Genomic DNA, 15,978 nt, shown 5'->3' with positions numbered 1-15,978 from the left:
GCAGCAAAAGAGGTTTTTTTTTTTTTTTTTTTTTTTCAACAATAGTATGTTCTTGACTGGGTAAGTCATTCACATGACCTCAGTCTGACTGAGCAAGTGTTTCACAGGCTGTAGACCAAACTGAAGGTGAAACCCCCACAACCAAAAAAGAACTAGAATAGATTAAGTGCAGGCCTGACAGAGCATCAGCAGGGAAGATAAGTAGGCTACTATTCCTGCACTGCTCACTTAACATGCATGTGAAAATATTTAAATCCAATTTCAGACTAAACTTTAAGAATAAATGCATGATTATTTTGACTATATTTAAAAAGAGAAAAAATGTGCATTAGTGCATTCATGGTATTGTTCTTTGCTTTTCCACTCTCCACAGAGACACTTGACTACGGGCAGTGATAAAACAAGAACAGCAGCTCGGTTAAGAGATCCTCATCTCTTGATGGAATGACACAACGCAGCTCAACTGTTTGGACATGTTTGGGTTACATCATGAAGAGATGGACAGAGTCAAATCTTAGCAAGACCAACACATTTTGTTTTCTTTATGATATGAGAATGAACATGAAATGTAAATAAACCTCTTCAAACCTTTCATCATAACGTGAGATAATATACTGGAATATTTTTTAGGCTTCAGATAAGGTTTCAGATTATTTAGTGTTACTGGCTCGGGTGTCCTGTGCTTACTGGCAGCATGATGAGCCGCCCATGCTGCCTTTAAGTGAATTTCAAGTGAGGTAAATTGACAGTACTTGTATAAGCGTGTTTGATGGAGTGGCGCTAAAAATGAAGTCTTCTGCCTTTTGTATTGTTATTGCTGACAATACCCACAACATATATGTCATCCACTTTATTTAAAAATCGTGGATTTAAACTGAGCCAGTTTGCACACAGCAAAAGATCCTAAAAATAAGCTCACTAAACTGTTATGAGTGACTTCCATCTTTCAACCTGCAACAATAATGCTATTCTTAGGTTCAGCCAGTATTGTGTTATGGCTTCCACAGAAAAATAGAAGCATTTCTACCTGTTGGATTATTTATGTCTCAAAATCATACACACCTCATGCACAACTCTTACAACAATACCCCACTCCTGGCCTGGGTGAAGTGTACTTTTGATTTAGGTCTGTGTCCTTTGATCCACAAGGATCCAACTTACACTGGGCATTTCAAGTGTCTCGTATCCAAATCAAATCCAGTAAATTAATACATTTTTGTTAAAAATTAGCCAAATATGTGTATCTAGTAAGTAAGTACCCATTATAGAAATACATCACACACTAAACGACCATTTGTAAATCAATTAGTCATTCCATGTTTCCTTACATTCATGAATAAAATCTTTTCTCACATGCCTTCATGGCAAACACTCAATATATTATTGTACTGATTAAGTGAGCACTACTCATTTATTCAGTCATATGCTTAGTAATTTACAAACACATGCATTCTCACTAAAAAAAAACCCTTAGCACAAGAGCCTGGCTAGTGAAAATGCATATGGTGGTTGTTTTGGTGACAGTAATGCTCTACAACTTGCCTATTTTACAACAAGTTTTGCATTTGAGTTATCATTTTACCTTATGAAGGGAGACGTGTTGAATTCTGCTGACACAACCACTAACATGACTTGCGAGCAGCTAGTGACAATGTGGATGTAATAACTGTGCGCGGGGCGTAAGTGACATATAGGCAGTAACGAAATGTGAACACAAGTGGTCAGCTGGAAATGCATGATAGACACAGGTGCGAATGGTGATGTGTCTCGGCTGTCCACCACACATTTTACAGGGGTACAGGGGTACAGGGGTACACAGGCTCTAAGTGTAAATGGGTCAGGGAATGAAGCACTATTTGACCATCCAACAAGCATAATAAGCACAATGGCACTATTAACTCTCTTCAAGCAGATGCACAGCCGACCAGTGCCATTAACTTTAACATTAACCTCAACTTCGATGTAACTCTACCACAGTGTTTTCCTGGCCTTAACCATACTGAAATTGCCATGTGTAGATATTGTAAAAAGGGAGTTTGAAAAATGTTGGTGCTGGATGTAAAAAACTGTTGACACTGAACTTAACTTGGGGGTTTGGAGTAAGGAGTTCCCCTTACACTCTCCAAACTGTAAATAAAAAATGCTTTGTTGACAAATATATTACATCACTACTGAATGATATCAGTAGGTGAAACAGAGTAGCAAAACTATTTATCAATAAAGAAAATATATATTAATGGAAAAAACTTGCATATTATCACTTTAAAGAAAGGTGCTACAAACCTTGATCTCTCACTACCAACTGACTGATCCTGCTTCCACTGATATGGAGCCGAGTGCTGAAATGCTAAAGAGGATGAATCACACAATTGCAAGAAAAAAAATAACACCTCTCTGTTTGACACCTTCAGTTTTCACACTTTGCTGTTGCGAGATCTGAAAGTACCACAAAAACCCTCACAGTTTGCTCTCTGGTATGTGCATGAAATCGTTGCTCCCTTTCAGGTCCGACAGTTCTGGACAGGAAAATTATAGATAAAGAATCTCGAGGCAGACGAGGATGTCATCAGTAGGCAAAGCAACTGCACCTACAACAGAGAGTGAGTGTAGAGGACAAAAATGAATGCAAATGGTTTTTCCTAAAGGTTAGAAAATGAAAGTGGCCAGGTTAAGTCACGGGTAAAAATGCAATACAACGTAATAGATTGCTTCCTAATAGAAACATTATGAGATTATTATACAGGACTTGAAATGATAAATGAAGTGAATGAATCGCTCTGGATTTTGAATCACTTTGGCTTGTTTCTGTAAAAACATTGCTATTAAGGCTACTGATATTTTTGATGTATTACAGAAAGCCTCTTCTGCATAAAAGACTTTTTTACACAGTCTCATTTATCTCCTGAAGACATCCAATTTTTGGCAACCCATTGCTACATTTGGTTGCATTTGCGGCTAACAAAATTGACACAGAGAAGTGGTGACTTTTCAAACAAGCGCAACTTTCCTGTAGATTTTCAAATGACTTTATACCTGACTGCTGATAATTTCTTAAATTGACCATCATAATGTATGTATGCACAACTATATAGTGCCAGAATTTTTAATGTGTATATATATTAGTGCTGGGCATAGATTAATTTTTTTAATCTAGATTAATCTCACTGCAATCCTGTAGTTAATCTAGATTAATCTAGATTAAAATTATAGATTTGAATTTTGCCAAAGACATTCAAAATAATATCTATCTATCTAAATGATGAAAATGCATCACAAACTGCTTGAGAAAGCTGTTCTACTATAATATTTGGTAAAGAAAAATAATGTTCCATAAGATTTACTTTGGTGTTTAACTTTTTTTTATTTTGTTAAACACAGACATTTAGGAACACAGGTTCTGTCTCCATGTGGAAAAAGCTTTTTCCTGCTAACTGGAATGAACAGCAGAGGGTGCAGCCTCTGATAACATGACCCTAACTGAACTGTGGGCCTACATTAGAGGTCATGAAGAAGACCATTAACAGTCAGCAGCTTTGTGACACGGCTTGAGCCAATCACTCCGGTCACTCAGGCAGACCAGCTTCCGCCTTGTTCACACCCCCTCCGCATAATTCGACCAGGTATACATCCGCGCTTAAACAACAAAGTGAAATTGGTGCCTTGCTCACTGTATAGACCCAACTTAGTGAATAGTTTATCGCGCGATAATTTCCTTATCGCGCGATAAGAATCCCGCGTTAACGCAGCACGTTAACGCTGTTAACGGCCCAGCACTAATATATATACATATATATATGGACTAAAGGCAGACTATCCTTTTCAATATACATAGGTGTGAGACCAAATATATAAATTATAGAAAAACATGAAAGGTATCTTTTGAATGCCTTCATCCTTGACATGCATCAAATAAACTGATCTCACGTTGTATGTGTTATTCACTCTAGTCTGAGTAATTTTCAAAGCCCTAGAAACAAAACCAGCTCATACTTTGTTATGCAGTCGCACAACGGTGCACATAGGTTATCATATAAAGTAAAAACATGCACTGAGAGCACAAGCTGACAGTCACACAGTTTTCCCAAGCCTGTACTGCTATAAACCTGCAAAACTATGCACATCTGGGTGAAATATCAAGTTTATAGGGAGTCCCACTACCAGGGGAAACAAAACCACTATCCTCTTCTTACATTGATTGTGCAATGGTTGATGCGGCTCCTTTGACCTGTAAACTGAGCATTCATATTTCCCGATGATCGTAGCCATGGCAGACAAGTGAAAGCGAGGTTAATAGGGAACCAAAAATGCCAATGGTGTCATTTTTCTATAGCCACTACACTGTGCAGTTGATATTTACTTCATAGTGATTAAAGTAAAAAGCTTGTCTATTTTCACTTGAATTAAAAAAAAACACACAAAGTAAGCCTAATTGAGCCTGAAAGAAAAAAAAGACCGAAAGTGAAACCTTTGATCATGAACTTTCTGTCCAGAAATTCATTAATTAATTAAACAGGACCCTGTTTTCATTTAGTTCCATTTTGAGTTAACACATAAAAACAACCAGCACAGACTCACTAGACACAATTTTTCAGATGTCACATAGATCCTCCTGTTGACATAAAAGCCGTTATTCAACTTTTTCCACAGAGCAGCAGTATTTCACAGCATATGTAAACAGACTTAGAGGTGTAAAATTGGTGGAAATCTACTTTAGGACAATACTGAACCCTTTGCTTTATTTAAAATTATGCTGTGCACTTGCTGTCAATGTGATTTATTCTGTCCAGGTGTCTGGGTTTTAAGGTTGAACTGAAACTTTACTAATATGAAAAACATTGTTAAACTGTGATAGAGCTCATAATATCAGATGCTTATATAGCTTATACATGAACAAACCCTGCAGCTCCTTATTTTTAATCAGCCCAAACTTTACAGCAATAATGCTTCCATCTGTCCTGCTGATACCACCTGGTGCTACAGGCAGGCACGAGGCCTACGACTCTGAAGCCCGCCAGCGGCTCCTATATACAATATAAAAATATGAACATAAACAGATTATGCAGTCCTAGAACCTTGCCTAGTTTGTAATGAAGGCGGCCTTAGAGTAAAGGCTACAGGTAAACATTATTCGTTGTTCTTCCTCTGGAGAGCATTAAGTATCTCACAAATGGCATTTCTGCTCTGTAACCAAAAATTTGTGAAAGCATCCTGACATAAAGTCATTCAGTGACAAAACAGACAGAGTTTCTCCAGGGAGTGTTCTGTAATTCAGTGATAATCATGTTATTGGAACTTGAGGCTACATACAAGTGAACTTTTAGGCCTACAATAGAGGAAAGCTCAAAAGGGTCATCCTAATTTGTAGGTTTCCTTCTCTGTTGACTTTGATTGGCTACATCACATTTCATGCTGATTTACTGGTAACCATTAATTTTTAAAAAAGTTGACAAGCATTGATAAAAAGCTCACAGTTTCCAAAATGGAAAGAGTTTTTCTTCTGAGAAACACAACTGTGATCAATAATAATAATAAAAAACACACACCTGTAATTAGAGTGTCATAGTTTGACATGTAGGGCCACTGATCAAGGCTCAGTATTTGTCGAGTTGAGAGTGAGAATGTGTTGCCAAAACAGCAGTTTTATGGGCTTATGTGCCCATTATTTATCAATTATATAACCATCGTCATTGTTATCTTTGGACCCTGCGGATAGATGGAAATAAATACATATATAATTAGGTGGTGTTTTTCTTTTAAACTGACAAAGTAGAAGAGTTTGTCAGCTAACCCTCTCCAGGTATAAAAAGCTTGCAAAACCATCATTTGTATTGTTGATGCTGTGTTGACAGAAGTGTGGGAGTCACACACTTGTTGTGGGTTGATGCTGTGAGTGTAAGTAGTTTTTTCGACCCTCTTCATACTCTTCACATTATGATGAATTTAATTCTGTACACAGCGCTGAGCAGGTGAAGAGTTTTAAAACAAGGCCTCCTCTAATGTACATGGAAAAGTGACAAGATTCAGAGCACAAGATCACAGCAGCTGACTGTGCTTCCAAAAAGACTGAAGACTTTCCACCGGGTGTTTCCTGCTTTTTAGAGAATTACTGAACATTGAACACCAGGTGCCATAAAGGATATGCAGTGAAATGTTTCGGAAATGAACATGTCAGTTCAATTTTGAGAGTGCTGCTCTCTTAGTAGCTTTGGCCCTCTTGTCTGCATCCTTAGCGGTGACGCTAATTCACATTTACATCTTAGTCACTTTGCAAGGCTCTTATGTAAAGTGACTTATTATCAGTGCTCCTCAACTACTGTAGGAGAGCAGCGGAAATCACAATCAATGTAAGACTTCATTAAAAGATGGGGCCAGAAAAATAATAAAATAACGGCATGCTCAGTGGTTGTGACACTCCGACAGCAGCAACAGATGACAGAGCACACATGCCAAAATGCTAAGCAGGATCATGTATTTAACAGATACTGTGGGACTGAATCCCTTATGGATCCATGTGTCTTTGTTGGAAAAAAATCATGTTATTTTCTGACTTGATAAGGGTTAACATCTGAGCACCAAGATATGCAAATCTTTCCTCCAATTGTCCTATTTATTTCCCAAGCACGATTTAACTTACGCATGAATATTCCGCTGAAGTCTCGGGGCCTAATAAGAAAACATGATTGAGGTGCCCAGGCAAGGTGGCATAAGTGACTGGAGGAATAGATTTTCTGTCACCAATTCCATCCTCTAATCACTGCTGGATGCTGCATATCAATACTTCAGGTATCAGCTGCTGTAGAGAGAGAATGTCAAAGGGTGTGCACCCAATCTAGTCATGGATTAGGTTTAATCTCATAAAACACAAATATAAATGCATTGGATCTCTGTATGTTTTAGAAACTTGCTGATTTGTATTCAGTCAGCTAACTCATATCAACATAGCTATGTAAGTATTTTCATATCAAATATAACCTTTTTCAAATTGAAAAGACAGAAGTTTGAAGTTAAAAAAAAGTAAATCAGCTTTTTCACTTATGTATGGGAGAGTGAATGCCACAGTTGCCCAGGGCCTTACATGCTACTGAATTGTTCAGTTTAATATAGTTTTTAGGGAACTTTTCTTTCTGCATGGATTTTGTGAATTTTGTGAGATTGTTGTTTTTTTTTTTTTTTTACAAGTCTTAAAAGCAAATCAAAAGGTACAACACAAGAACTTCGACGAACTGGAATGGATTGAATGAAACTGGACTGACTGGACTCAGCTATGAACTGAGGCCTTGTCCACATGCACAGGGGTTTAGGGAATAGGGGGTAGCTTTTTCTATGTGTTATGGCCTTTCGTCAACACGCAAACTGCGTTTTAGTTTACTGAAAACAGTTGTTTTGTAAAACTCGCTGTCTCCGTTAATCCGCCGCACCATTTAAGGTGGTATTTCGTGAGATGGCAGACGTGGCCAAAATAGTGCTGGTTCTAACCTTGTTAAAAGGACTTTTTAAATGTTTACACTAAATGTACAGTCACTCTTCCATCATACTGACGAACAGAGGCATCAGAAAGAGCCATGAAGGTCACTTGTAGCCTTCCAGTAACAGCTATTTTTCAGGCTTCTAATTGGCCAACATCTTCTTCCTCTTTGCGAGGTTTAAGGGTGACGGTTATATTGCAGCCTGTTGGTTTGGCATGCTCTCAGTGCTGCTTCAATTGTGTTTTCTGTCTTTCAATTAATGGGGATTTTGTGGATGGGATTTTTTCTTTTTAGAACAGCCTATATAGGTGAAAGCCTTGTTTTCTAAGATGACATGTGGACCAGCCCTGAGGCATGAGAGGCTGATGAGAGAATGAGATGCATGTGGGCGGGGAAGGCTAGGCAACAGCAGAGCAGATGAGGAAAGTGGGAACAGGAGAGTAGATGAGTGGGGCAGTTGGGGGATGGGGAAAGGAGGGAAAGTCTGAGGGCATCTCGAGGATGTAAAGTTGCAATGAGGGTGCATGGGGAATAGGGAGACTATGATAAGCTCAGTCACACTGCAAAACTGAAAAATAAAAAAACATACAGTTCTAACACAAATGAGCTGATTGCTACTAGCTTTGTACTGTTTTACTCAACATAATATGCATGTGCAAGGTACTGCACATGTCCAGTCTGTCTGTCATTAGGATCAACACCTGCTGTTACTTTCTTTGTGCAGTGTTTGTTTTTATCTTCCTTTTTCTACAGGTTTGTACTGAGTTAGTTGCTGCTCTGTGCACACAAGAGGACACAGAGATTCTGTTTTTCTAAAAAAAGAACAGACAGTCTGATTTACAGGATAAAAACTGGGGATGTACAGATAACATACAGCCTCGCTCTCACCACTGGACCTTGTGTTCCTTTTTCATGTTTTTCTTTTCTACACCATTATTTTGCTATGGACAGTTGTGTTCAGCAGCTCCTCTTAACCTTTAGCTGAGGTGATGCCGTCACAAGAAGATACTGAGGGAGAAAACCAGATATGTTTATCTCTCAAGTTCACCATGTTTTTCATATTTGAACACAAGAGAAAAATACTGATATTTTAGGGAAAAGAAGTAAAAGACTTTGTCAGTGAAATGCAGAAATGCTCATCATTAACATTTGCGACTTGGCATTATAACTAAAACAGTTTGGAGTCTCTATACACCAAATGCTGAGAGGTTCTGATGCCATTTGTGATTGCCACGTTTTGCGAGTGTAACGAGCTGTTAGCTGAGCTGCTGATGTCAAGATGAGGGTAGTGGCAACTGCACAGTAATAATGGTAGAAATTACCCTGAAATGAAATAATAAACATCCCTATAAAACTAAATGAACAACAGCATTATTTTGAACTTTTATCCATCTATGTTTTTTCCAGGCTATGGGCCAGACGCTCTTTTCCCGGGCCACATCTACAGCTCTTCCCCTGGTATCCAAAAGCCAGGTGATATATGTTCTACCTGCAGTGATCTGCCCCAGGGTGTCCTTCCAGCTGGACGTGTCCAGAATACCTCCACAGGAGAGCGTCTGGCAGGCACCCTGACCTGAAGTGGAACCATTTCAACTGGCTCACTGTGAAGACTGTCAACCCCGTGCAAATCCACCAATCTCCCACTCTGTCATGTCTCACCTGTAAGCATGACTGAGATAATTGAACATGAACAGACACTAATTCCCAACCTCACAGGGACAATGCACCGTTCTCCTGCTCAGTGCCACGACCTCAGACTTGAAGGCGCCGACTCCAGTTTCTTAATTGTTATCACAAATTGGCTGCTTTTGCTGTAAATCTTATAGTGACCTTGTAGACAGTGGTAACCTTAGCCTCAGGCTACATGCTGCAGGGTGGTTCGCTTATCAAGATGTGTGACAAGTGTTGAGACATTGGGGCATGCGTTAGCTCTAAAATGGAAAGAAATATCCCTCTGGGCTGTAAAGACAACATCGCAGAGCTTAGTGGGTCACAAGATTGACTGCAACATTTTCAGTGATTTGTGCAGTATGACACAACAGTATACAACATTTAATACCTTGGGATTTACCTTCACTGTCAACTATCTGTAGTAAAAGCTACCGAGATGCTGATACAACACTCAGTGGAGTGCAGATCTCTGCCAGGTGACCAAGTAGCCGCCTGAGCTGATTGCAGTCACCCTAGACAATTCTTATAGTTCCAGCAGATGCAGCACAGCGTGTTTCAAAAGTGTCCCAGAAATATGCACCGTGTCTTTTTTTGACAGAGTCATGGAGCAGATTTCTTTTTCCTGCTAACAGGCACTGTATATGAAATAAAGACAGCCCACAATGTAATTATGAACATAAATGGCTCTCTAATACGTAAAACACAGCTACAAATCTTTGATCCATACCATTCAAACTGAACTTTGAACTCATAACACAACTTCTATGTTTTTCTGTAGGCTACAGGACAACAAATTAGGAGATGTCATTAAACACATTTATGATATTACATAGCCAACTTACACAGCACAGAGGCACAAATATCAAGGTTAAATGACCAAATCAACAAAATCTGCAAATCTACAAAATCAGGCTGCCTCAAAATTCAGAACAGAAAGAGTCACAACTGACCTTTTTGAAGTCCAAGGTGTCCTGTCAACAATTTTACAGACGTTTCTTGTATAATGGTGGTCTAAGTGGAGAACAGAGTTTGGGTTGCAGGGGATTTTTTCACTGCAATACTGCCAGCAGCCACTGGGAAAATTTTGCTGCAAGGTTAGTCGGCTTTCCTGGAGGCCTGGGCTAAAAAAGCAAAACCATCACAGCCATGGCAACCAGAACATGACGCAGCTGTGCCTCTTGCAATTGTCCTACCTCACAGTCGAAATGGCAGCAAAGATGACAAAAAATGCATTCATCTCAGTTTGTGCCTAACTTTAGTGGATAGTATAATATTGGATATGGAATAAATCTGCAGTTGCTCCAGTTCAAAATGAGAGCAAACTCTAAAACTTTTGTGCCACAATGAGGGCCATGATGTGGCCTACAACAATAAGTAAGCCTTGTTGTTTTCAGCCGAGCTGATTTCTGAAAACCTTGCGCCCCCTACCAACAATGTGACAATGACAATACAAAACAGTCACTACAACAGGTTTCTCAACAATTTTGAATCACTGCAACCATGAGATCCTTGAGCACACAGTCATGAATGTATACTCAAAATATTAGGTCCAGATTGGTCCAGTAGTTTGTGATATTAGCTGCCGACAAACAGATACACACACTCACACATGCACACACAACCAAATGCTCACGCATGGCGGACATAATAAAGTATAACTGTCTAACTTTGGTGCATCCTCTAGGAAATCAGCAAAAATTTAAAAGGGTTTTTTTATTCATCTCACCACAGGCATCAGCTCTGCTCAGTGCACAGTGTTTATGCTGCAGATCAACTGAGGCATAGAGGATATATACAATTAACATCTGGGTATTCCCCAAAGGTGAAGCTTAAACACACTCCATAAGCGACTGAAATCACTCAGCTTACACTGCACATTAATTACCAAAAGTGCATGAGTAAACACAGTCTGGATACAGCTGTAAATATAGTAGTAAGCAGAGCTGTGAGAACAGATTAAAAATCCTCCTTGCCGGAGTGTAGTCCCACCCTGGGGACCCTGTGCGAACAAATGTCTCGGAGGCGTGTGAGTGTTTGATTTGTATACTGCTGCTTCCCCTCCCCAACCTCCTCACTATCCTCAAGGAGAATCGAGTGGAGGAGTGTTACAGGAGAGCAGAGAGGATGCAGGGAGGAGAAGAATTTATAACTCTGCGCAGATCACTTGCTCTATCTGACCATGAGAGAAAATAAATCACAAGTAGAAAGAATGCCAGCAGTGGGAATATAAATCCAGCTGCTCATGTTCAGGTACTGGGATGTTTCCTAGCTACAAATTCCCAAATGACACATTGAATGAAGTGGAAATGCTCCTGGAGTTTTACTACAGCACCGCTGCTATGCATTCTGCTCATCATACAATGTGTCGCATCCCAGCTGCTGCCTGTGTTGCAAGTTTTCTCTGACTAGATTCAGAGTTTTCCATCTGTTGTATAGTCTACTACTTGTAACCACTCAACAGCTGCAGCTGAGAGGTTGGCGGTGGACTGCTTTGTGCTCGGAGTTGCTGAAGGAGGGGAGAGAGTGTTACTCGTGTCCTTTTCCCACGCAGATTTTCTCAGCTGGTCTGAGATTTCAAACTTGGACTCTGCCAAGCTCTTTTAAACAGTGGCAGAGATGTAAAATCTCTCAGAGCGATTCGTGTGACAAATTGATAAAGAGCCTATCATCGTTTGGTAAAAAATGGATGATGGGAGAATAATAAAGTTGAGGTGTCAGGATTTAAATGACTTCTACTAAAGAAACAGTTTAGCACTTACCCCTGAAATTCCCTTATTGACTTAGTGAGAGGGAGAGTTATATAAGAGAATCAATACCAATCTTATATCTGTCCGTTTGAAATGAAGCTACAGCCTGGAGACAGTTATCTTATAGTAGCATTAATACGAGCAGTAATGAGAGAGAGCTAGCCTGGCTCTGTCCAAAGTAAAAAAAAAAACCAACTCACTTTACAACTCACAAATTAACACACATCATCTTATTTGTTTAATTTGTAAAAAAAAAAAAAAAAAGTGTAAAAACTACACAATGTAGCTGACAGAGACAGTTTAGTTGATTAGCTATCCTAAATCATCAAATTATTATTTTACATGTCTTCAGCATGACAAATGATCCCAACTTATTGATTTGGGATGCAACGAAGGATCCTTTTTCTGAGGAGAATAAAACAAGAGCAGCCACAAAGGAGGCATCGATTAACTGCGTGGAGTTCTGAAACACATAAGCCTCTTTTACGCTGCCTGTTCAAAGCAGGAATATTGCCCCTTTATGCTGCCTTGCCGTTCTGTGTATAGGTATAATAGGCCTTTAAGCTGCCGTGGAAAGTAGTAACAGCGCTGAAACTGTGTCTGTATAAATAGGACAGCCAAAAGAACAGGATCATGGGCACAGTGTGTTATGTGTGCAACCCTCTGAGTTTTAAAAAGCAGCTATTAGCACTTTCCTGCTAACTCAAAGAAGAAGAACAGTGGCCATAAATCTCCACAAACTGGGAAAACAATAAGATTTGGGAGCGCTTTACAATTCGAGCAGAGGATGACAATAATTGCCATGTAACAGAGAAGGTAAATGATTGTTATTGCTATTGCTACTGTTTATAAAGTACTGTCGACATGTGTATGTCACACTAGAGGCTGACACTGTTGTGTTACATATCACTTTCATCATGCCTGTTTTGGTTCTGTGATGGCAGATGCTTTTTAAAATCACACACTGGAGCAGTATGACTGATCAATCAATCAGACAAACACACACACACACACGTAAATAAAAACACAAAAAATTGTACTCATTAACAGCAAGAACTGAGGAAAGACTACCATAAGTGAGGAGACACCAGAGGCCAGATAAAACCAATAGATATAAGATAAAAAAGTAAATAAATAAGGAAGCAGATAAAAGGATTAATAAATAACAGAATAATAGCAATACGAATAAAAAGATAAATAAGTACATGAGTAATTTATTAAATATGTAAACAAAAACAGAGTAAAATGAATAAATATGTACATATAATAAAATTATTAAGAAAGTAGTAAAACTGTAAACACATTTAAAACATATAAATGGTCAACAAATGAATAGTTCAATTAAAAGCCGCTGTGTAAAAATGTAAAGGATGCATAAAAAGATAACTTAGTAGCAGCCCCATAGTGCAACCTTTTATAGAAGGCTATAGTAAACAAGCATCGAGTCCCATGATGCACCTGTGCTGATACTCAGGCACACATATGTCAGCCAGCCGCTGTTGTGAGGTTGAACATATGGTAGGTTGCCAGCTGTGAGTCCTCTGTGTATTCACTGACTATCACTGTTGAACCAAGAGGCTGGCTGAACTTCAGTTGAACTCCTTTTTTTCATAAATTCACACAATTAGACAAGGTAGTGGCACTACTGAGAAAACCAATTGGATAAGCACTTATCGTAGTTTGCATACAAGCACAGGGCCGGACAAGCATTAACTGCCCAACTGGCGGCCATGAGTGAGCAGGAGACGGCGATTTACAACTGAAAGCCCAGGGCGCTGGTCTGCAGAAGCGTGGGAAAAATAGTAATAAAAAGTATGTTCAAACATATTTCAGCATTAGTTTGAATTCTGTGGTACATAAATGAGGCAAGTAAGCTGAGCTGGACAATGAAGATAATATCGTGCTGTCACAGAGTTCATTGATGGCAACTTAGTGTATAATTCTGTTGTTTGGCCACCAACAAGTTTATTGATTTTGGATTATATTTCCTGGTTATTAGCTATGATGAATCTTTTAAAGCAGGAGATAATGCAAACAGTGATTAAATCACCTCCTCATGCAGTCTGTCTACATTAAAAGGAGGAAAGAAAAAATATATTGAGCTGGGATGTGAGGAATGCATTTGCATTTTAAGTTTCTTTTTTATGAAAATGTAATTGTGTGCTCACCTGGACTTCTCACAGGGAAGTGGCTTTTATTGGAAAGGTCGTCGCAGCAGTGGCACGACCCTCCACCCACACCTGTCTCCAAGGGGCCTTGCCTCAGGCTTTATCTGGGCTGCCAGCCCCACTCTGCACACACTTACTGTACTAACAAGCACGAGCGCATACACGCTCACACACTCACTCTGTAATTACTGTCAAGGCAGGCTGTGCAGAGAGAGAACAGGCTGCAGCCAAGTTGTCCTACAGTCCTTCCAGCTGGCTCAGTGTCCATTTAGAATCACTTTATTCTGACTATTTTGAGAACAACAGGAGTCTGATTGTTTTGACAGTGTCTCAGGGATGGGATGGTAATTGCAGAGCAACCCTTTATGACGTTATTGCCCCCATTTATTTGTGCCATTTTGAATTCTGTTATTAATGGCTGTTGTTTGCGACAGCCATATTATTATCACATCTCCAACCTCTACAGTAATCAGACGTCCATTTATTTTCACTGTATGCTGGATGACTGTGCACCATGATTGATGAGAGTGGACTGAAAAAGTTGCTAATAGCTATAAGACGAAGTCTGGAAAAAGCCCCATAACAGAAAAACTTTTTAGCTCATCGTCAGTTCTGAGTTTAATTAGTCATCAAGCTCTTTTAATTTAAGGATCAGGGTGTTGAATCTGGGTGATTTACAGAAACTCTGCATGCAACTTTACCAACTAGTTAATATAGCCTGAATATTTGTGAGATCAAGTTCAGAGGTAAATTACAAGTTCCTGGAGAAAAACATATGCACATTTATCGTCAGTGGCATCGGTATCTGCATTTGCAATCAGCTAAAATGAGTTTGAAATTATCAGCACATCGGATATTGGCAGAAATTCAATATCGTTCATCCCTTTTTAACACGTACTGACCAGGAAGAGACTCAAAGTGATCACAAAGACTAACAAAAAGACACAAAACAATAAAAAAAAAGGAGGCAAAGTCACCACAAAGTCTGCCTGTCTTGCTCCTATGTATGAGAGGTGGTGGGCTCTTTTGCACATCTGTGCCCAGTGGCTCACTCTCCAATAATCCGCCCATAATGTACTGTTTATTTTTTAATAACATTTCAGCACATTAAAAAAATGTGGTTAGATATAATACGTATATTTTTATATTACCTTTCAAAATTAGAGAAATAAGCCAAAAAAAAACCTAAGCTCAAACATCAGCTCCCAGTTGTTGGTTGTCATAGTAACGCCACACACAAGGTGCACAGCAGTTAAAAATAGCGACTACCAGTGCAAGTAAAGGAAAGATTTGTCAGTGTAAACAGAGCTCAAAGAAATGCTGATACACCTCGACCCTGACCCAGTCTGAGACAACTGAACACGAGCCAACCAAAAGAGATAAAATAAGACTGTACACTGAAGCCTACTTGGCTTATGGTCTTCTGTGAAGAGGTGAAGTTAGCCATCCCAAACTGGAATGCTTCATCCACATGGAAAAAGTAGGGCTGTGTCTGACACTATTCCTTTCCTTACTTTTCCTTACTAATTTTTCCCTTAAATAAGACACACAATTGAAAAAGCGATTGCTCTAATATATCATTGCCATTCATAGTCATCGCTGACATGTAGCGCAACACAACCATGAATTTACAAATCTAGGAAGTGTGGAACATTGTGCACACATAGACACTACTCTTTGATCAATTGTGGTCATTGCATAAAGTGCTCCAAACATCTTACATTCAACTGACAAAGCCCTGAAGTAGTTGTAGCGATTATTACAGGAGAAATGGAGGAAATGACATGATGTTTTGGAGCCACTTAGTTCATAAACCAAGGAGGGCATGGTGGATGGATGGATCATCAAAACACTGGATGTTAAATGTGAAGTTAGGTTTTTTGTCACTTTCTAACCATATGAACTCAAACATGGTCTTCCCTAAAC

This window comes from Plectropomus leopardus, chromosome 6, assembly GCF_008729295.1.
Source record: "Plectropomus leopardus isolate mb chromosome 6, YSFRI_Pleo_2.0, whole genome shotgun sequence".
Taxonomy (NCBI): Eukaryota; Metazoa; Chordata; class Actinopteri; order Perciformes; family Serranidae; genus Plectropomus; species Plectropomus leopardus.
Note: the sequence above shows the minus strand (reverse complement) of the source record.